The sequence below is a fragment of the Heterodontus francisci genome, chromosome 12, assembly GCF_036365525.1.
Source record: "Heterodontus francisci isolate sHetFra1 chromosome 12, sHetFra1.hap1, whole genome shotgun sequence".
NCBI lineage: Eukaryota > Metazoa > Chordata > Chondrichthyes > Heterodontiformes > Heterodontidae > Heterodontus > Heterodontus francisci.
Window position 1 is genome coordinate 70,808,701 of NC_090382.1, and position 21,362 is coordinate 70,830,062.

Consider the following 21,362-nt stretch of genomic DNA (forward strand, 5'->3'; position numbering starts at 1 on the left):
TTGCATTCTAAGACACAGTTGCCTGGAGAGACAATAGAACTGCTCCCTGATCTAATTAACCCAAATGGATTTTGATCACCTGACATTGAATGTGGAATAAGCCAGCATTCTATTCCACCCGCACCCCACCCCCGCAACCCCCTCCCTCCTACTGTGGGTGTCTGCTAAGATGAAAGGAATCCACAAAACGCAGGATAGTTTGTTAAAAAACAACCAGTCACATGACTAACCTGCTGGTCTAGGTTTGGTTTTGAAGTGCTCACAGAACAGTTTGGGTCAGACTGCACCTGAACTTGAAGAAAGAGCCTCTCTCTGGCCTGGCTCTCTCTCTCATGAATTTCCAAATCCACTGAAGCCACTTAAACCTCAAGAGAGAAGACTCCTACATCGAAACAAGTTTGAAAGCATCCATGTGCCCCAACAAAATGGCAAGATTTAACTGCAATCAGAGACTCTACATCGAACTCAAAGGACAGTAAATGAACCCCAGCTATGGCTTCAAACCTTTCCCCCTTATTATTACTCCTCTTCTGTCTCTATCTGCATGTATGTTTATTGCCTATTCATGCTAGTGTGGTTGCATCATGTATTCGTAGTCGTTTAAACCAAATTAGAGATTTTAAGGTTAATAAACTTACACCTTTCTTGTTTAAATCTAAGAAAATCTGTCTGGTTGATTTCTTTGCCTTACAATTGGAGAGAAGTGAACAAGGATTCACTGAGGGGGAGCTAAAAGCACAGTGTTTTAAAAATTCAACCCTGTTATGATTAAACCAGGCAAAGGCTGAGAGGGAACCCCTAGACCCTTTTCTCACCTTGTCGTAACACCCACAAATGGAAACATTCTCTCTGTATCTACTCTACCAAAATGTTTCATAATTTTAAAGACCCCTAGTAGGTCACCCCTCAGAGATCTAGCCTGGTCACCCGCTCCCGATAGATACACCCTCGTATTTTTGGTTACCATGAAGAAAAGCTAACTGCTTCTGGAAGCTGAAGGCAATAATGACAAAGAGGGGCAGAAGGATTTCCCTCCCCACAGCATGAGGAGGGTGCCCAGGAAGTAGATTTCATGACTGCGCAAAGTAAAATTCCCTCTCCTCTGATCTACCAACGTGCTTTTGCTTCAACCTCATATGTATACCCTTTACTACACCAATGCAAATTTTCCATTTCTTATACCCCTGTTAGCTGTTTTGATAAAATGCACCTCTTGTGGTGATATGGAGTGACAAAGGGAATGACACATTTTACCCCAGATCTATGCTGAGTTAGCTGATCTCAACTAGGAAAGCAATGTTAATGCAATTGGCCTTGGTATCCCAGGAAGGGAATAATATCCAGTGGTAAAATGTGCAATCTGTGGATGTTGGAGTTAGCTCTAACGTCCCAGTGATAGAATAGCCACCCCTACCTCCGTACTTCTGTTTAGGTTCATAAACAGCAATGTGGTACAAAAGGTCTGACAGTAGTTGCAGAATCATATCCCAGAGCGACCCATCTCCTTTCGAAGAGGAAGAAAACTCTGCAGTAAAGGATATGGTAGTTCAGTTGTATAAAATTCACTGAAGGTTTAGTAGTTCTGAAAATAGGTATGTACAAAAATATTACCACTAAGAGTTTTAATTAAACGATGCAAGTTAAATTAATACGCTGTATTCCACAGGAATTAAGTCACCATCAGTGGCATTAAGTACAGAATCAAATCTTGAAGGAAGAGAACTCCATTTTTGAGACATTAAATCTATGGTTTCTAAAACAAATTGCAGAAAAACTATTAGCCAATGAAACTAGAATTGTACTTATCTGTATGTGAGAATAAGTTAGAGAACCTATGAAGGTTGATTCAGCTATGGTGTGCTCACAGAACATACTTTTGCATTCCTGAACCATGCAACATTGAGTTGGACAAACTTCAGATTTGCAGGTGGCAAAATAGCAAGCTGCAAATCTTTGTCGGCTTAGCATAGACTGTGTGACAGCCTCATTAGGCCTATTATTTTTGGGTAGTGTAAATTTTGTCCAACATTGAAATGAGTGATCTTTTTCAGCTGTTCACTCTCTTTCAGTGCTGCTTATCCATAAAAAATAGATGCTCTTGGAAATTCATGTTCTTATTTTAGATGTTTGATTCTTCAAAGTGTCAGTTAATTTTGCTTGTTTGTTTTTCACATAGTTATTTCTGTATTATCATTGGTACATAATTTGCTGATGTTAGCATTTTCATTTTTACATTGCAAGACTAATCTTGCATATCGTCTTTACCACTGCATTGTTGCTGGCAGTTGCTGCTTTATTAGTAGTTTTCAGCATGGGAAGGAGAAAGGCGGGAGTGGCGGGGGTTTGGGGGGGGCTTGAAATCAGACAGAGGAAACAAAGGCAAGTGTGATTGCATCTCAGATGTTTGTGCATATTTTGGCTTTGTCATTTACAAGCACTTAAAGTGCCTCAGTACCCAGCCTACATTTTTGTGAATGGATGATTAAATAGCATGCTATTATAAAAGATTTAAAAAAGGTGTAAGGCCAATGGCTTTGTTGAATGCTAATTTTCTTTAATCCACTGACTGGAGATCTGAATTTACTTTTTTAAACACATTTTAAAAAGACAAGCTGCCAGCAACGTCATCCTTTCAGCTTAAGATGATCACCTAGTTTGCTACACTGTATCCTACTGTGTGAGCTATGCGTCCATCTGGAAGGTGCTGACCAGGGACGTGAAAGGTGGCCCGAGTGCCCATGAGGCAGGTGTCGAGGGTCAGGGCCTCAATTTGGCCTCGGTCGCCCTTCCGCCGTCACAGCTGGGAGCCGGGAAAGAAGCTCCACCGTGAGCTGGCTGGCGACCACAAGCGCAGCGTCAGCCTGGAGGACACCGACATTGAGCAGGCCGTGCAGGCTGTGGGCTGGCCCGCTTGCCAGAGTTGCGACCCCCGTCGGACTCCACTCCCCTTCCCCCACTACACCACCTCCCCGTCCTCCCTTGCACCCCCTTCCCTGTCCCCCCTGCACCCCTTTCCCCCTTCCCACGTCACCCCCTGCACCCCCTTCCCCCCACACCCCCCACTTCCCAGCTCCCCCTCGCAGCCCCCCACACCCCCTTTCCTCCACCCCCTCCCCCTCGCACCCCCACCCCCATCGCACCCCCACCCCCCTCGCACCCCCTTCCCCCGGCATCCCCCGCACCCCGTCCCCCCTTCCCTCTCCCTCCATGAAATCACACAGCTTACTTGTCAGGGCCCCAGCTCAGGGATAGGAGCTAACAACCCCACTGCCTTGTGGGCGTCTCGGGAGAGACCAAGGCGAAGGGAGTAAACCCTAACAGAAAATCCGGAGCGGAACCCCGAAGGCGGTCATGTGTCACCTTTGGCATGTTTCCGGCAGTTCCTGCAGCCATACCGCTGCCAAACGTCGTGCTCTGCACTCCTTTAGACCCCACTAGGAAGACCAAGAGGGGGGTTTTGACGCTGAGAGGGGGGTTTTGACGCTTGGGCAACTCACAACCTCCATACATCTGTCCAGGCATGGACAGGTTACTCCATAGTCGCCTCACAGCGACCAAAACAACATGGAAGGCAGCAGTTACGGGTTATAAGTCCAGCTCAGTTGGCGTAGAGATTGGGTGCCATGGGTTGCCTTTGTTGGTGGGAGAGGTCATCGCATCTCACTGGACAGCTACCGCCTACCTCACACCGGGCAGCCCCCGGTCAGTGAGGTTCTGTCCCGCCACAGTCCACCTGCTTCAATGGGTGCTTGAAGCTCAGGGTCATTGCCAGACAAGTGGACTATAACACCGTACCAAACAACACGACAAAAAAAGGAAAGAAGATACCAGCCCTTTGTTTTGCAAGATGGAACGTCAGAACTATGTGTCCTGGCTTGTCGGAAGACCTTACACAAATCAACAATTCTCAGAAGACTGCCATCATTAACAACAAGCTCAGTAGACTCAGTGCGGACATTGCAGCACTTCAGGAGACACGCTCCTCTGCGAGCGGATCTCTAAGAGAGCAAGACTACACCTTCTTCTGGCAGGGTAGGGATCCTGAAGAACCAAGACAGCATGGAGTGGGCTTAGCCATCAGAAACTCTTTGCTCAGCATGACAGAGCCACCTTCAAATGGATCGGAACGCATACTGTCCATCCGACTGCTCACCGCCTCTGGTCCAGTACACCTACTCAGCATCTATGCTCCAACACTCTGCTCCCCACCTGAAGTTAAAGGCCAGTTCGACGAGGAACTCCATAATATTATTAGTAGCATCCCCAATAGCGAACATTTGTTCCTGCTGGGGGACTTTAACGCCAAGCTTGGGGCCGACCATGACTCATGGCCCTCCTGCCTTGGGTGCTATGGCATTGGAAGGATGAATGAGAATGGACAGAGACTGCTGGAGTTGTGTACCTATCATAACCTCTGCATCACCAACTCGTTCTTTCATACTAAACCCTGTCACCAGGTTTCATGGAGGCACCCAAGATCACGTTGTTGGCACCAGCTGGACATCATCGTCACAAGGAGAGCCTCCATAAACAGTGTCCAAATCACACACAGCTTCCACAGTGCGGACTGTGACACCGACCACTCCCTGGTGTGCAGCAAAGTTAGACTCAAACCAAAGAAGCTACATCACTCCAAGCAGAAGGGCCGCCCGCGCATCAATACTAACAGAATTTCTTATCCACAGCTGTTACATAAGTTTCTAAATTCACTTGAAAAAGCCCTTGAAAACACTCCGACAGGGGATGCATAGACCAAGTGGACCCACATCAGAGACGCCATCTATGACTCAGCAATGACCACCTTTGGCAAACGTGAGTAGCAGAATGCAGACTGGTTTCAATCTCACTTTGAAGAGCTGGAACCTGTCATAGCCCCAAAGCAGACTGCACTGTTGAACTACAAGAAAGCCCCCAACGATTTAACATCCATAGCACTTAAAGTAGCCAGAAGCGCTGCACAAAGAACAGCCAGGCGCTGTGCAAATGACTACTGGCAACACCTATGCAGTCGTATTCAGCTGGCCTCTGACATCGAAAACATCAGCGAAATGTATGATGGCATTAAGAGAGCTTTTCGGCCAACCATCAAGAAGATCACCCCCCTCAAGTCTAAATCATGAAACACGATCACTGACCAATGCAAGCAAATGGACCGCTGGGTGGAGCACTACCTAGAACTGTACTCCAGGGGAAATGTTGCCACTGAGATCGCCCTCGATGCAGCCCAGTCTCTGCCGGTCATGGATGAGCTGGACGAACAGCCAACAAAATTGGAACTCACTGATGCCATTGATTCTCTAGCCAGTGGAAAAGCCCCAAAGAAGGATTGCATTACCCTTGAAATAATCAAGAGTGCCAAGCCTGCTATACTCTCAGCACTCCATGAACTGCTTTGCCTGTGCTGGGATGAGGGAGCAGTACCACAGGACATGCGCGATGCCAATATCATCACTCTCTATAAGAACAAGGGTGACCGCAGTGACTGCAACAACTACCGTGGAATCTCCTGATCAGCATAGTGGGGAAAGTCTTTGCTTGAGTCCTTTTAAACAGGCTGCAGATGCTGGCTGAGCATGTCTACCCTGAGGCACAGTGTGGCTTTCAAGCAGAGAGATCCACCATTGACATGCTGTTCTCCCTTCGCCAGCTACAGGAGAAATGCCGCGAACAGATGCCCCTCTACGCTGCTTTCATAGATTTCACCAAAGCCTTTGACCTCGTCAGCAGACGTGGTCCCTTCAGACTACTAGCAAACATTGGATGTCCACCAAAGCTACTAAGTATCATCACCTCATTCCATGACAATATGAAAGGCACAATTCAGCATAACGGCGCCTCATCAGACCCCTTTCCTATCCTGAGTGGCGTGAAACAGGGCTGTGTTGTTGCACCTACACTGTTTGGGATCTTCCTCTCTCTGCTGCTCTCACATGCATTCAAGTCTTCAGAAGAAGGAATTTTGCTCCACACAAGATCAGGTGGCAGGTTGTTCAACCTTGCCTGTCGAAGAGCGAAGATCAAAGTATGGAAAGTCCTCATCAGGGAACTCCTCTTTGCTGATGATGCTGCATTAACATCTCACACTGAAGAGTGTCTGCAGAGACTCAACGACAGGATTGCGGCAGCCTGCAACGAATTTGGCCTAACCATCAGCCTCAAGAAAACGAACATCATGGGACAGAACATCAGAAATGCTCCATCCATCAATATTGGCGACCACGCTCTGGAAGTGGTTCAAGAGTTCACCTACCTAGGCTCAACTATCACCAGTAACCTGTCTCTCGATGCAGAAATCAACATGCGCATGGGTGAGGCACCCATTGCTATGTCCAGACTGGCCAAGAGAGTGTGGGAAAATGGCGCACTGACACGGAACACAAAAGTCCGAGTGTATCAAGCCTGTGTCCTCAGTACCTTGCTCTACGCCAGCAAGGCCTGGACAATGTATGTCAGCCAAGAGCGACGTCTCAATTCATCCCATCTTTGCTGCCTACGGAGAATCCTTGGCATCAGGTGGCAGGACCGTATCTCCAACGCAGAAGTCCTCGAGGCGGCCAACATCTCCAGCATATACACCCTACGGAGCCAGCTGCGCTTGAGATGGCTTGGCCATGTGAGCCACATGGGAGATGGCAGGATCCCCAAGCACACATTGTACAGCAAGCTCGTCACTGGTATCAGATCCACCGGCCGTCCATGTCTCCGCTTTAAAGACGTCTGCAAACGCGATATGAAGTCCTGTGACATTGACCACAAGTTGTGGGAGTCAGTTGCCAGTGATCGCCAGAGCTGGCGGACAGGCATAAAGGCGGGGCTAAAGAGTGGCAAGTCGAAGAGACTTAGCTGTTGGCAGGAAAAAAGACAGAAGCGCAAGGAGAGAGCCAACTGTGTAACAGCCCCGACAGCCAATTTTATCTGCAGCGCCTGTGGAAGCGTCTGTCACTCTAGAACTGGCCTTTATAGCCACTCCAGGCGCTGCTTCACAAACCACTGACCACCTCCAGGCGCTTCCCCATTGTCTCTTGAGACAAGGGGGACAAAGAAAGAAAGAAAGAACAATCCTAGTTATATGATTCGTCAGGACACTGGTCCAGGTATGGTTCAAGTGAAGCCCATCCCAACGGAACAGCTCTCTCTTTCCCCAGTACTGGTGCCAGTGTCCCATGAATCAGAACCCATTTCTCCCACACCAATCTTTGAGTCACACATTTACCTCTCTAATCTTATTCACTCTATGCCAATTTGCACTTGGCTCAGGTAGTAATCCGGAGATTATTACCTTTGTGGTTCTGCTTTTTAATTTAGCCCCAAGCTGCTCATAGTCCCTCAGCAGAACCTCTTTCCTAGTCCTACCTATGTCATTGGTACCTACGTGGACCACTGGATCCTTTCCCTCCCACTCCAAGTTCCTGTCTAGACCAGAAGAGATGTCCTTAACCTTGGCACCAGGTAGGCAACACTGCCTTCGTGACTCTCTATCTTTGCTGCAGAGAACAGTATTTATTCCCCTAACTATGCTATCGCCTATTACAACTACATTTCTCTTTTCTCCCCCCACTTGAATGGTGCTCTGAACCACGGTGCTGTGGTCAGTTAGCTCATCCTCCCTGCAGTCTGTGCCCTTATCCACACTGGGAGCAAGAACCTCGTACCTTTTGGATAAGGGCACTGGCTGAGGCTCCTCCAAAGCTAAATTCTGGATCCCCATACCTGCCTCACTCACAGTCACACCCTCCTGTCCCTGACAGTCCAAACTGGATGTAATTAATCTAAGGGGTGTGACGGTCTCCTGAAACACAGTGTCCAGGTAACTCTCCCCCTCCCTGATCTGTCGCAGTGTCCGCAGCTCGGACTCCAGCTCATCAACTCTGGGCTGAAGTTCCTCGAGCAGCCAGCATTTGCTGCAGATATGGCCACTGTGGATCGCACCGGCGTCCACCAGCTCCCACATACTACAGCTGCAACACATCTATTTAATTAATTAGGATCTAAGTATTTTTTTAAAAATGAATTATTTAAGTGTACTCTTAACCTGTAATGACGTCTCCTGATTTAAATCACTTGGTCAAAACGAAAAAGAGACACGGAAGAAATATCCACGAATCACTTAGCAGTTCCCCTGTGATGTCACACTTCGATTTTTGTTGGTCAAGTCGGTCCACTGAACAGAACAGAGCAGAGCGTCTCTCATCGCCGCCGCTTCTGGTCTTGGGCCTTGCGTCTCGGCTCTTTATATCCCGGCTCCTCTCGCCTGTTCCCGCTCTCGCTGCCAACTTCCGCAAATTTTGAAATTGTGCCCTTTACACCCAAATCTGGTGCCACCAACAGCAAGGAGTTTGCTTGTCCTGTCTTCAGTGCCCCATAAGGTGCCATGGAGGTCTAAATGAGTAAAATTGTGCATTTATCATCTTGGTGTGATGTGCTGCTGCCCTCTGAGAGCAGATGGCACTTGACTTTTCATAATTCAGTCCAGTTGTAATAACAATATTGTTAAGACATGTAGTGACGTAATTTGAAAAAGATGGAAGAACCAAGCAGTATTCTGGCCTTACCTTTTTGTCCCCCATTGTTCTGCTGAATAACACAGCCTGAGTGGTGCATTTAAAAGGTTTTATAGAAGTTTCCTTCTGGTTCAGCTACTTGCATCCAGATTTTATACCAGTGCTTGCACAATAAGTATGCAAATAAACATACCTTGGAAGCTTCCATGTATTCTCAATCTGGAGGCCAGTGACAGATGTAACACATTTTCAAAAAGTGCAGCATCATTGCAAATCACTGAGGAAAGATGTAGAAATGCCCAGATGTCAGCATGCAACCCATTATGGAGGGATGGGGGTGGGGTGAGGGGAGTGCATGGGAGGTTGGGGAAAATAACAAGCGCAACCAATTTGATTCCCTATGAGGTTTTTATAGGATTGATTGCTCTCAATGTAAGAACATTTCCAGGTGAAGACTGGGGTTTCATGGGCATTTCACTGTCTTCTGGACATTGATGGTATGTCCACTTTAACAATGTGAGAGGAACTCATTTTCAGTGGCTGACATGCGTTTTTAAAGGTTTTGCTGTTTTCTCTTACCATGCCTGTCTTGGTAAGATCATTAAACCTGAGTTCCCATGGATGGTCCTCCTGCCACTGTTGCTTTCTATGGATGCCTGTGCCACTCTCATTCAAACAACATACGAACATACAAATTAGGAGCAGGAGTCGGCCACTCGGCCCCTCGAGCCTGCTCTGCCATTCAATAAGATCATGGCTGATTGCAACCTCAACTCCACATTTCTGCCTAGCCCCAATAACCTTTCACCCCATTGCTTATCAAGAATCTATTTACCTATGCCTTAAAAATATTCAAATACTCTGCTTCCAGAGCCTTTTGAGGAAGAGTTCCAAAGACTCACAACCCTCTGAGAGAAAAAAATTCTCCTCGTCTCTGTCTTAAATGGGCGACACCTTATTTTTAAATAGTGACTCCTAGTTTAGTTTAGTTTAGAGATACAGCACTGAAACAGGCCCTTCGGCCCACCGAGTCTGTGCCGACCATTTATACTAATCCTACACTAATTCCATATTCCTACCACATCCCCACCTATCCCTATATTTCCCTACCACCTACCTATACTGGGGGCAATTGCTAATGGCCAATTTACCTATCAACCTGCAAGTCTTTGGCATGTGGGAGGAAACCAGAGCACCCGGAGGAAACCCATGCAGACACAGGGAGAACTTGCAAACTCCACACAGGCAGTACCCAGAATTGAACCCGGGTCGCTGGAGCTGTGAGGCTGCGGTGCTAACCACTGCGCCACTGTGCCGCCCTAGTTCTAGATTCTCCGACAAGAAGAAACATCCTTTCCACATCCACTCTGTCAAGACCCCTCAGAATCTTGTTTCAATCAAGTAGCCTCTTACTCTGCTAACCTCCAGTGGATACAAGCCTAGCCTGTCCAACCTTTCCTCATAAGACAACCGGCCCACTCCAGGTATTCGTCTAGTAAACCTTCTCTGAACTGCTTCCAATGCATTTACATCCTTCTTTAAATAACGAGACCAATACTGTACACAGTATTCAGATGTGGTTTCACCAATACCCTGTATAGCTGAAGCATAACCTCCCTACTTTTGTATTCAATTTCCCTCGCAATAAATGATAGCATTCTATTCGCTTTCCTAATTTCTTGCTGCACCAGCACACTAACTTTTTGTGATTCACGTACTAGTACACCCAGATCCCTCTGCATCTCAGAGCTCTGCAATCTCTCACCATTTAGATAATATGCTTCTTTGTCATTCTTCCTGCCAAAATGGACAATTTCACATTTCCCCACGTTATACTCCATTTACCAGATCTTTGCCCACTCACCTAACCTATCTACATCCCTTTGTAGCTTCTTATTTCCTCTTCACAAGTTACTTTCTTACCTATCTTTGTGCCATTAGCAAATTTAGCAACCATACCTTCAGTCCCTCATCCAAGTTATTTATATTGTCATGAAGACCCCACCTGCCATGAATGAGGCATATTAATTTCATCATATGAAACATTAATTTGAAACTGTTGCTGGACTGAAGAGATGAATTGTTTAAAGAGAATAGCAGTGGCTGGAAAAATTTGCATTCTAAGAGACAGTTGCCTAGGAAAAGACAATGGAACTGCTCCCTGATCCAATTAACCCAAATAGATTTTGAACACCAGATACTGAAGGTGGAACAAGCCAGTATTCCATTCCTCCCCACCCCCACTGCGAGTGCACAACGACGCAGGACAGTTTGTTATTAAAAAATTAGTCACATGACTAACCCACTGGCCCAGGGTTTTTGAATTGTGCTCACAGGACAGGTTGAGGACAGAGACTGCTTTGAAGACAATAGAGAAGGAAGGTCTCTCTCCCTGGCTCTCACTCTCTCTCACAAATCCACTGAAGCCACTTAAACCTTAAGAGAGAAGACTCCTGCATCGAAACAAGTTTGAAAATGTGCACTGGGCCCCAACGAAACGGCAAGATTTAACTGCAATCAAAGACTTTACATTGAACTCAAAGGACAGTAAATGACCTCCAACTATTGCTTCAAACTTTTCCCCTTTATTCTTGCTCCTTTTCTGTCTCTATCTGTGTGTGTTTATCGTATATGCATGGTCGCGTCGTGCATTTGTATTAGTTTTAATCGAATTAGAGTTTTAAGGTTAATAAACTTACACCTTTCTTGTTTAAATCTAAGAAAATCTGTCTGGCTGATTTTTTTGCCTTAAATTGGAGAGCAGTGAACAAGGATTCACTGAGGGGGAACTGAAAACTCTGTGTTTTGAAAAATTAAACCCTGTTACGATCAAACCAGGCAAAGGCTGAGAGGGAACACTTGGACCCCTTTCTCACCTCATCGTAACAATATAAATTGTAAAACGTTGAGGCCCCAGCACTGATCCCTGTGGCACACCACTCGTTACATCTTGCCAATCAGAAAATGACCAATTTATGCCTATTCTGTTTCCTGTTCGCGAACCCATCTTCTATCCATGCCAAAATGTTACCCCCTACACCATGAGCTTTTATTTTCCACAATAACATTTGATGGAAAGGCCTTCTTTCTCTCCTTAACCACGACTGCTTCAGCTTGCTGTTCTTCTGTAGATTTTATAGATCTGTAGATTCTGTAGATACAAAAGTTTTCAATCTGCTGCCAAAAACAATTTTGGATTTGGTATAGCCTTTAAGTTATTGCAGCATATATGTCCTACAGCAGCATGTTAATTCCTCAACTCTAGATGGCAAGATCCCAACTAGAGGAAAATGAAGTGCTGGGACCTGAGCATGATTGCTGAAATTCTGAACTTTACCTGAATGGAAAATCTAATCCCATGTAGTCATGGTTACTTTTCTGAGTACATTTCACAGTATCATTGCCTTTTCTGTTGCTGAGCCAATTTTCAATCCACCTAGAAAATGTGTCAAATAGTCACATTAGAGCAGTTCAGACATGGATGCACCCTTCTTCCATAACAGCTGTAGCTGTTCAGCTGTAGCTCAACTGGTTCTACTGATTTGAATTCCTAAGGAGTCGGGTTGGGGAGTTGGTTTTGCATTGCTATTGATGAATTTAATCCAAATCTACCAGTAGCAGTGCAGGAAGAACCGATGGCTGAAGGGAAAACACACATAAAGAGAGAAGAAATAAAGCTCTTGGATGCCAGCCTATCTCTGATTACTCTTCCTCTTCACTTTTTTCAATTCCATCTCACCCCTTGGCATATTTCTACTTTGTCCTCAGACCTTCTCCTCTCTAACCCTGAATCTATCCTAGGCAAGGGTCTCAGCTTCACTCCGTTACATCCCCATCTCAATTAACTTTGAACTCAACGTGATGCTGAGCTTGCCATATTTTGTTTTTGCCAGTAGGCTTCCACCACTCCCCTCCTCCCCCATAAAATTAACCTTTATGGCTGTCTTCAGCCTCCCAATCCATCTGGTAACTCCCTCTTACTTCCTACCCTATCTTGATAGTTTTATTGAGAACTGCCAGCATGACATCGGTTGTGACAGTTTCTCCATTCCACTAACTCAATCAATATCTGTCTCAACATCCAGTGCTCATTATCAAAATTTCCACCCATGTCTTACCTTTATGTGGTTCTCTGACTCTTTCCTTCTTGGACTTTTTCTCTCTCTTTCTGGGGATGAGCTTTCCACTGACATCTAATATAAGCTCAATGACTTCCACAACTAGCTGAGTCCTTCTTTCTATTCAGCTTCATGTAAGGACTCCATTCCTTTCTGTCTCTATCTCACTCTGAGTTTAATGCACTTTTTAAAATTTATAGAATGCAAAACAAAAGGTACAGCACATATATAATCAGTGCTCTAATTTTTTTCACTTTCACACACATATACACTACCCCTCTCTTTTTTTATATATAAATGCTTAGTATTATGTTAACTTCAGTTTTTGAAATTTGTCTTCATTTTTCAAAATTACTTGAAAAATAGCTACTGGGCAGCGTGCTAAGAGGTAAAGAAAAATATATCACCCATACAAATGACTGCATGATATTGATGTTTTCTGGCCAATAAATACATTACACACGGTCAGACTGCACAATCCAAATTTATCAAGAATATGAACTGTGGACAAAATTATTCAGGTTGAGGCTGAGGCGTTCAAGTAAAAAATTTAATGAAATAGTAAAAATAATTTAATGGACACACTTAATCATACTGTTGTGCTAGATGTACACTTCTCTTCCACTCCTAGCTGTTTGCTCAGCTCTGACAGAACTTGTTCTATCTGTTTTAATTCACAGGGCTTCAGGCTAGGAGATGTAAATAAAATGCAGATGCTAGAAATCTGAAATTAAAACACACTGCAAGTCAGTTAGCATCTGTAGAGAGACAGGACAAAATTAACATTTCAGGTATGGACCCTTTGTTGGAACTGAAAGGTAATACAAATAAGCAGCATTTTAAAGGGGCAGAACAGAGTGAAAGGGGAGGGAAAAACAAACACATAGACAGAGAAGCAATAAAATGACCTGCTTAAGTGGAAAATGGATGTCTAAATGGTATTACCATGTGACAATAGGAGGCAAAGTGAGAGAAATAAAAGAAATTGAAAGCATTTGCGAGACACGAAAAAGTATGAATTTCGAGGATATGGGTCAAGAAGTTTTAATGGAAATGTGGAAAACTGGAAAAGCAGGGCAGACTCGTATGGCCCAGCAACTTGTGAGAAGAAAAATGAAGATTAACACGAAGGGTGCAAACTTCCAGCCAGCACAGCTCGGTGTCATACTTTGTTTTATAATGCTCCTGTGAAACACCTTGGGATGTTTTATTATTTTAAAGGTGCTATTTAAATATAAGGTGTTGTTGTTTCAAAAGAGTGTCTTCAGCCCAACCACTGAAATGGTTCATCCATCTCACATTGTCAGCCCCTCCTGCCAAAGAGAGAGTTGAAGTTACAATTAAAGGCTAAAGGAATTAAAGTCAACATTAAGGCCAGAGGTCCTCGTTGAAAGAGACAATGCTGGTCCTTGAGCTTGCGTTGAGCTTCATTGGACCATGATGGCAAAAGATAAAAAAGACAGAGTAAAAGTGAGGGGAGGAATTGAAGTGGCAAGTGATAGGGAACTCAGGGTTTCACTTGTGACAGAATGAAAGTGGTCAGTAAAGCAGTCATCTAATCTTCACAGACCTGAAACATTAACTCTGTTTCTCTCTCCACAGATGCTGCCAGACCTGCTATTTCCAGCACTTTCTGTTTTTACATCTAATTTTCATTTGGTCTCCCCATTATAAATGAGACCACACCATAAACAACAATACCGTATCTAAGACTGATGGAAGTACACTTAAATTGCTCTCTCACCTGACTAGAGGTCCTGGACTGTGATGTGTAAGGAGGTGAATGGGCAGGTGTTGCATCTCCTGTAATTGCACAGTAAGGTGCCAGAGGAAGAAGCACAGGTGTTAGGGATGATGGAAGAGCTAACCAGGGTGCCACAAAGAGAATGGTTCCTTCAGAAAGCAAGGAAGAGAGGGTAATATGTGTTTGGTGCTGAGATCATGTGTAAGTGGTGGAGATGGCAGATGGTGACCTATCATGTCGTGGCTCTGTGGTAACACACTTATTTCCAAGTCAGATGGTCATGGGTTCAAGTCACATTTCAGTTCAGGGCAGAAGGGAATAGGGGAAATTACTTGAGGGTGAGTTGGCCTCTGGCCTCTTGGCACCCATCCTTGCGGGAAGTGGGCGAGAGTGGGACAGTAATTTGAAGAGGTTGGGGTATTGATTAAGAATGAGGGGTTTGAAGGGGAATGGGTAGTGTGAAGGAGTAGGGGACACAGTAGGTGTGAAGGAATAAGGGCTAAGCTCAAGTGATTGCGGAAGAACAAGGGAAGAAAGCTCCTGAAGGTTATATTTTCCCTGCAACCCCTATCCTGAATGCAATGGTGACTCCTTTCACTAGCACATCATGTCATACTATCAACCACCCCCCCACCCAGCCCCTCTCCATCTCCCACCTAACAAAAAAAGAAAAAGAGAATGGGAAGCAAAAATAAGAGTTAAGGAGAAAGAAGCAAAAGGGAAGAGCTGCTACACAAATGGCAAGACATGTTGAGGGGTTCGCAGTTGCAAATTATGGCAGTAGAGGAAGCAGTTTCTCAGGACAACTTTCTGTCGATTTCACCAAGTTGTCCCTCTCAAATGTTCCATGCAGAGCAAAAAAAGCAATCAGGCCAAGGCAGCCATTAAAGTAATAGACATGGCACCAGCAGTTGTAGGGCCAACTTATGACACTGAAGAAGGAAGCACAGAGTCCTCACCATCCTGAGTCACTCACAAACATTCAGCAGCTAGCCAACCCATTTCTGTCTCCGACAAGGGTAGCATCCAGAAGTAAGCTACACATCTCCACAATGTTATAAAAGGGAAACACCAATGTAAGAGATATTGATAAGACAACAAACACCAGTCCACAAATACATTTTTGCTGGAATTGAATTTTTAACAAAGAGATCACGTCCTTAGCCATGTTTCTGCAACAGAAGATGAACAGCAGTGCATGCATGCATGGTACTTGAGATTTAGTACAAGGTATGTATGTGTACTCCTGCATACTTTGCAGATCCAAATTATCCTGCATCATGCATGCTGCACATATCTCTAATCTAGCTTCTATATTGCCATTTTATAGTCCTACCTGCTGTGTTGGTAACAAGTACAAACTTTAGAAAATATATGGACAATGTAATGAGCCTTGTCCATCTCAGCACTGCACTCCTACTCAGACAAAGCTCCCTCTTTTGTCTTCTGTCAGCACAAGCTCGCTGTGGTCAGCATCTCATTCAATTGGCATCTTGCAATATTGACTTTTATTAAATTTATAGAACTCTAATAACTCATTCAGGAATTCACTCAGCTCTCTTACTCAACCTTCAATTCAGATATCAAAATATAACTAACTTATTTTACAGCTAATCTAAGCAATTTTACAGTTCAATCAGCATAATATTCACAATATAGAATAATAGAATCTTACAGCACAGAAGGGTATTCAGCCCATCATAGTAACTCTTGAAAAAGCTGTCCAATTTAGACCCACACCCCAGCTTTTTCCCCACAACCCTGCAAATTAGCCCTCTTCAAAAATTAGTTCTCTTCAAATACGTGTCCAATTGCCTTTTGAAAGTTCCTATGGAATCTGATTCTACCACCCTTTCAGGTAGTCCTTTCCAGATATTAAAAACTTTCTGCATGAAGAAGTTTCTCCTCATCTTCCTACTAATTGAAACATAAAAAATTCTCAGCACAGAAAGAAGTCATTCAGTCCATCATATCTGTGTCAGCTGAAAAAGATCTATACAGCTTAATCCTACTTTCCAGCTCTTGGTTTGTATCCCTGTAGGTTACAGCACTTCAATGTGTATCAAAGTATTTTTCCAATGGGATGAGGGTTTCTGCCTCTACCACTCTTTCAGGCAGTGAGTTACAGGCCCCCACCAGCCTCTGAGTGAAAAGATTTCTCCTCAACTCCCCTCTAATCCTGCTGCCAATTACTTTAAATCTATGTCCCAGTTATTGACCTCTCTACTAAGGGAAATAAGTTCTTCCTATCCACTTTCTAGGCCCCTCATAATTTTATACACCTCACTTAAATCTCCCCTCAGCCTCCTCTGTTCCTAAGAAAATAATCCCAGCCTATCCAATCTTTCCTCTTAGCTAAAATTCTCCATTCCATACAACATCCTGGTAAATCTCTACACCCTCTCAAGTGCGATCACATCCTTCCTGTAACGCAGTGACCAGAATGTACACAGTACTCTAGCTGTGGCCTAAATAGTGTTTGATACAGTTTTAGCAAAACCTCCCTGCTCTTATATTCTGTGCCTCAGCTAATAAAGGAAAGTATCCCATATGCCTTCTTAACCACCTTACCCACTGTCCTGCTACATTCAGGGATCTGTGCTGTGCTGGTAACAAGTACAAACTTTAGAAAATATTTGGAAAATGTAATGAGCCTTGTCCATCTCAGCACTGAACTCCTACTCAGACAAAGCTCCCTCTTTTGTTTTCTGTTAGCACAAGCTTGCTCTGGTCAGCATCTCATTCAATTGGCCTCTTGCAATATTGACCTTTATTATATTTATAGAACTCTAATGACTCATTCAGGAATTCACTCAGCTCTTTTACTCATACCTTCAATTCAGATATCAAAATCAAACTAATGTATGTTACAGCTAATCTAAGCAATTTTGCAGTTCAATCAGCATAATACTCACAATTCAGAATCACGGAATCTTACAGCACAGAAGGACATTCAGGCCATCATAGTAGCTCTGAAAAAACTGTCCACTTTAGTCCCACGCCCCAGCTTTTTCCCCACAACCCTGAAAATTAGTCATCCTCAAAAATTAGTCCTCTTCAAATACGTGTCCAATTGCCGTTTAAACGTTCATATGGAAGGTCCCTTTGTCCCTCAACACTTCTTAGTATCCTACCTAGTTTTTTGACAATTATTTTAAATCTATGCCCTCTGGCTACTAATCCACTTGCCAGAAGAAATAGTTTCTCTCTACTTGCTGTACCACAACTCTTCATAATTTTGAATATCTCTATATGGTCTCCCCTTAACTTTCTCTGCTGCAAAGAGAACAATCCCAGCTTCCTGAATTTCTCCATATAACTGAAGTCCCTCTTCCCTGGTATCATACTGGTAAATTTCTTCTATATTTTCTCTGGGGCCTTGACATCCTTCCCAAAGTCTAGAATTGTACATAATACTCCAAATGATGCCTCACCAGAAGATTCTGGGTACTGCCTGTGTGGAGTTTGCAAGTTCTCCCTGTGTCTGCATGGGTTTCCTCCGGGTGCTCCGGTTTCCTCCCACATGCCAAAGACTTGCAGGTTGATAGGTAAATTGGCCATTAGCAATTGCCCCTAGTATAGGTAGGTGGTAGGGAAATATAGGGACAGGTGGGGATGTGGTAGGAATATGGAATTAATGTAGGATTAGTATAAATGGGTGGTTGATGGTCAGCACAGACTCGGTGGGCCGAAGGGCTAAAACTAATTTCCTGGTTCACACTAAAAAAAAAACAATTTGTAAAGGTTTAGCATGACTACATTGTTCTACATATTGTACTACATGACCACATATTCAATGCCTCGTTTGCCTTATCAGCACATCAGCCTAAACATCAATTCCTTCCACCACCAGTGTACAGTAGCTGTAGGATACACTGCAGAAAGTTGCCAAGGTTTCTTTGGCAGCACCTCTCAAACCCAAACCGCTACCACCTAGAAAGACAAGGGCAACAGGTGCATGGGAATGCCATCTGCTCCAAGTTCTTCTCCAAGTCATACACCATCCCAATTTGGACATATATCACAGTTCCTTGTAGCTAGGTGAAAATGCTGTAACTCCCTACTTAACAGCAATGTTGGACTACCTTCACCACATGCACTGCAGCAGTTCAAGAATAAGGCATTCACCACTTTCTGAAGGACAAATAGGATGGGCAATAAATGCTGGCCTTGCCAGCATTGCTCATATTCTGAGGATGAATGAACATCCATTTAAACCAGTCACTTACTGGCCAATTCATTTATATCATTGCCAATTTCTGCTCTTGTCAAAAACCATTTCTTACTTTCCCTCAACCCAAACTCAGTCAGTGCCTTGTTAGAATTGGTGCCTTAAAAGTTATGACAACACAAAGACAATGTCTGTAAATTAGTAAAACAGCAAATGACATTTTATTAAATAAATATTTTCCAGCAGTTATGCACAATTAAAATAATGGTTAAGTGTGGTGCTTATGAAAGCTCAGTTTACATTAATTATTTTCCCCTCTCTTTTGTTAATACAGTATAAATTGTCATAGGATGCGTTTTCCTTTTACATTGAATTTATTTGTTCACTACTCAAGCTTCTGTTTCTTGTTAACGATTCTAGTACATCTGAGGTACTCTTCAAGGTCCCTGTCTGTCTCTGTACAGATTTGCAAGTTTTTGTTTTTAATACAGTTTTCTGGTATTTTCCTCCTTCTGGCTTATTTTCTAAAGATAATCCATTCAAAATTTCTTATCTGAATGCACCCTACCAACTCCCAAGGTTGTTCACCAACTGTTTTATTTGCTTTGACTTCCCTTCTATCAGTCAGTTGCAGCTTCCCTTTACATAGAAACATAGAAAGATTTACAGCACAGAAGGAGGTCATTTGACACTGGCTCGTTTATCTAAACTTTTACACCTTTCTCAGTTCTGGAATTTGTCAAGTTTAAATACCAATGTTAGTCTTCCACTCTCCAATTAGCAGAACTAATCAATATATATACACTTGATTTATATAACAGCAAATTTTTCTCACACGTTGCTGTCCATATGCGGCACAGTGTCCCATGACTGACTTATTTGACTATCATCAGCTCCTGCAACGTTCTTATAGTACATTGATGGCTCAGTGAGTGCACTATGGCATGAAGTGCTGAAACATGTGAACCAGGAAATTTGAAGATGTTGCTACTTGGTCTTTCTTGATCTCAGCAAGGTCGTGATGTGGGCGCAACAACTAACCTCAGCGTCAGTGAAGTACCAGTGGGGAAACATGTCACCCAGGGTTCCTGCTCTTGTACATGATCTGTGCTGTAATTCTAAAAGTGTGGAAGTCTGAAGATAAGATTAGGGTCAGCTGTCCCTGCTATCAAATAGCCGACTGTCTCTACAGCCTCACAATAAAGAGTTGCCACTTGGATAAGGTACTTAATGGCCTGTTGTATTTTGTAGCACTATTTACCAGCTACTGACCACCTCCAGGCGCTTACCCATTGTCTCTCGAGATAAGGAGGCCAAAGAAGAATTTACCAGCTCCCATTGCAGCACCCTACAACATTACAGTGCCAGTTTTGACTGCAGTATTAGTATTTACTCTGTATGAAGTGTAATTAATGAACCATTACATAACTACAGTGGTAATATCATGAAAGAATTAAAAGGCCCATATTGCATGTTTAATAAGTAAAATATTAAATTGAACATTGGAGCTATTTATATCATATATATGGCAAATTTGATACAGATATTTGCTTTATTTGTTACATGTTTTTCCTGCTCTGGACTGACCCCGGAACGCCTTAAGCTGCTGCCACGCCCATCCCCGGCTCTATAGCAACGCCCTGCCTGACAGCAGCTGCTTGTTTGACAATGACGTAACCGCACTGCTTGTTTGCCAATGGTTGGTTTGGTCAATCAGGTGACGTAACTTCCGGTTGCAGATTCGGTTGGTGACGCAGTTGTCTGATCATTAGTGAAGAAAATATACGAGGGGCGGAAAAAAGTCAAAAGAAGCGGAAAAAACCAAGCAATTTCAGGAGACTGTAGTTACTGTTTTAAAGCGAGTTATAGCAGTATTTTCCTACGTGACGGCTGGAAGTAAACGAGCCAGGAGTGGTCTGTGCCGAGCTCGGTTGCTTGGGCCCGGACAGGTAAGTGTGGAATCAGCCTGAGTTGAACTTGTTCGAGCAGCCGCCAGATTCGGTCCAACGATGGGCTGCACTGAGCACGCGCCTGACTGCAGGGCCAACACAAACTGCGCATGCGTGACAGTCCCAGTTAGCAATGATGAGGCGATGGACATGGAGCGGGGAAATTGTTCCGAGGCTTCGGCGCCCCTTTATTACTTAAGTTTAAAGACTTTTTCTTAACTATACCGTTTATAATTAGTGTTCTTTATAAACATCGCCATATACATGCATATAACGGGTAGTTTTCCCCACTTAAAACCAGGAGCAAGTACCTTGTTTACTACTGGCTGCAGTATCATTTTACTGACAGGAAATGATTTAAACGAAAAAGGGGAATTTATACAGTTAACCAGCAAAAGCTGACCATATTTTACAAAAATAGCATAGTAACGGAGTCTTAGTGCAGGCGTGTTTTTCCCAAAATATACTTTATTCCTAAAGTTTGTAAAAGTACATTCTATCGCCGTTCAATTTTGATATTACATAAAATGCAGTACTGATCAGTTTCTCCCAATACAGTGCATGAGGTGCCTCACTACACTGCCATTAAAAGTTATATTTACAGTGCACGTTTACATTTCGTGTCACACATTTTCTAGTACATATAGCGTGAGGGGTTTCACACGGTTTCCAGCCCCTCGTACAAGTGCGTTTGTTTTAGTGTCTTTCTGGTATGACTGTCACTGGCATGTTCTGGAGAGTTATTTTTCTCGTTTGCAGCACCGGACTTCACTTCAGTGCCTTTACATACACTTAAATTTTGGGGGTGGCGGTCTTCGTAGATCATTCTAGAAGGTCATTAAGACGTTTGCAGTGGACCTACTTGTAGACATTCTCACC

General features: G+C 43.8%; 1 protein-coding gene across 1 annotated transcript in view; it reads left to right on the forward strand.

Moving 5' to 3' along the window:
- The first annotated feature begins 20,260 nt into the window (after positions 1-20,260).
- The window catches only part of LOC137375707 (protein FAM13B-like), a 214,896-nt gene continuing 213,794 nt past the window's right edge, over positions 20,261-21,362 (forward strand). The window contains exon 1 of the mRNA XM_068043092.1: positions 20,261-20,483. The gene's annotated coding sequence lies outside the window, so the exon portion shown is untranslated. The remainder of the gene's footprint in view (positions 20,484-21,362) is intronic.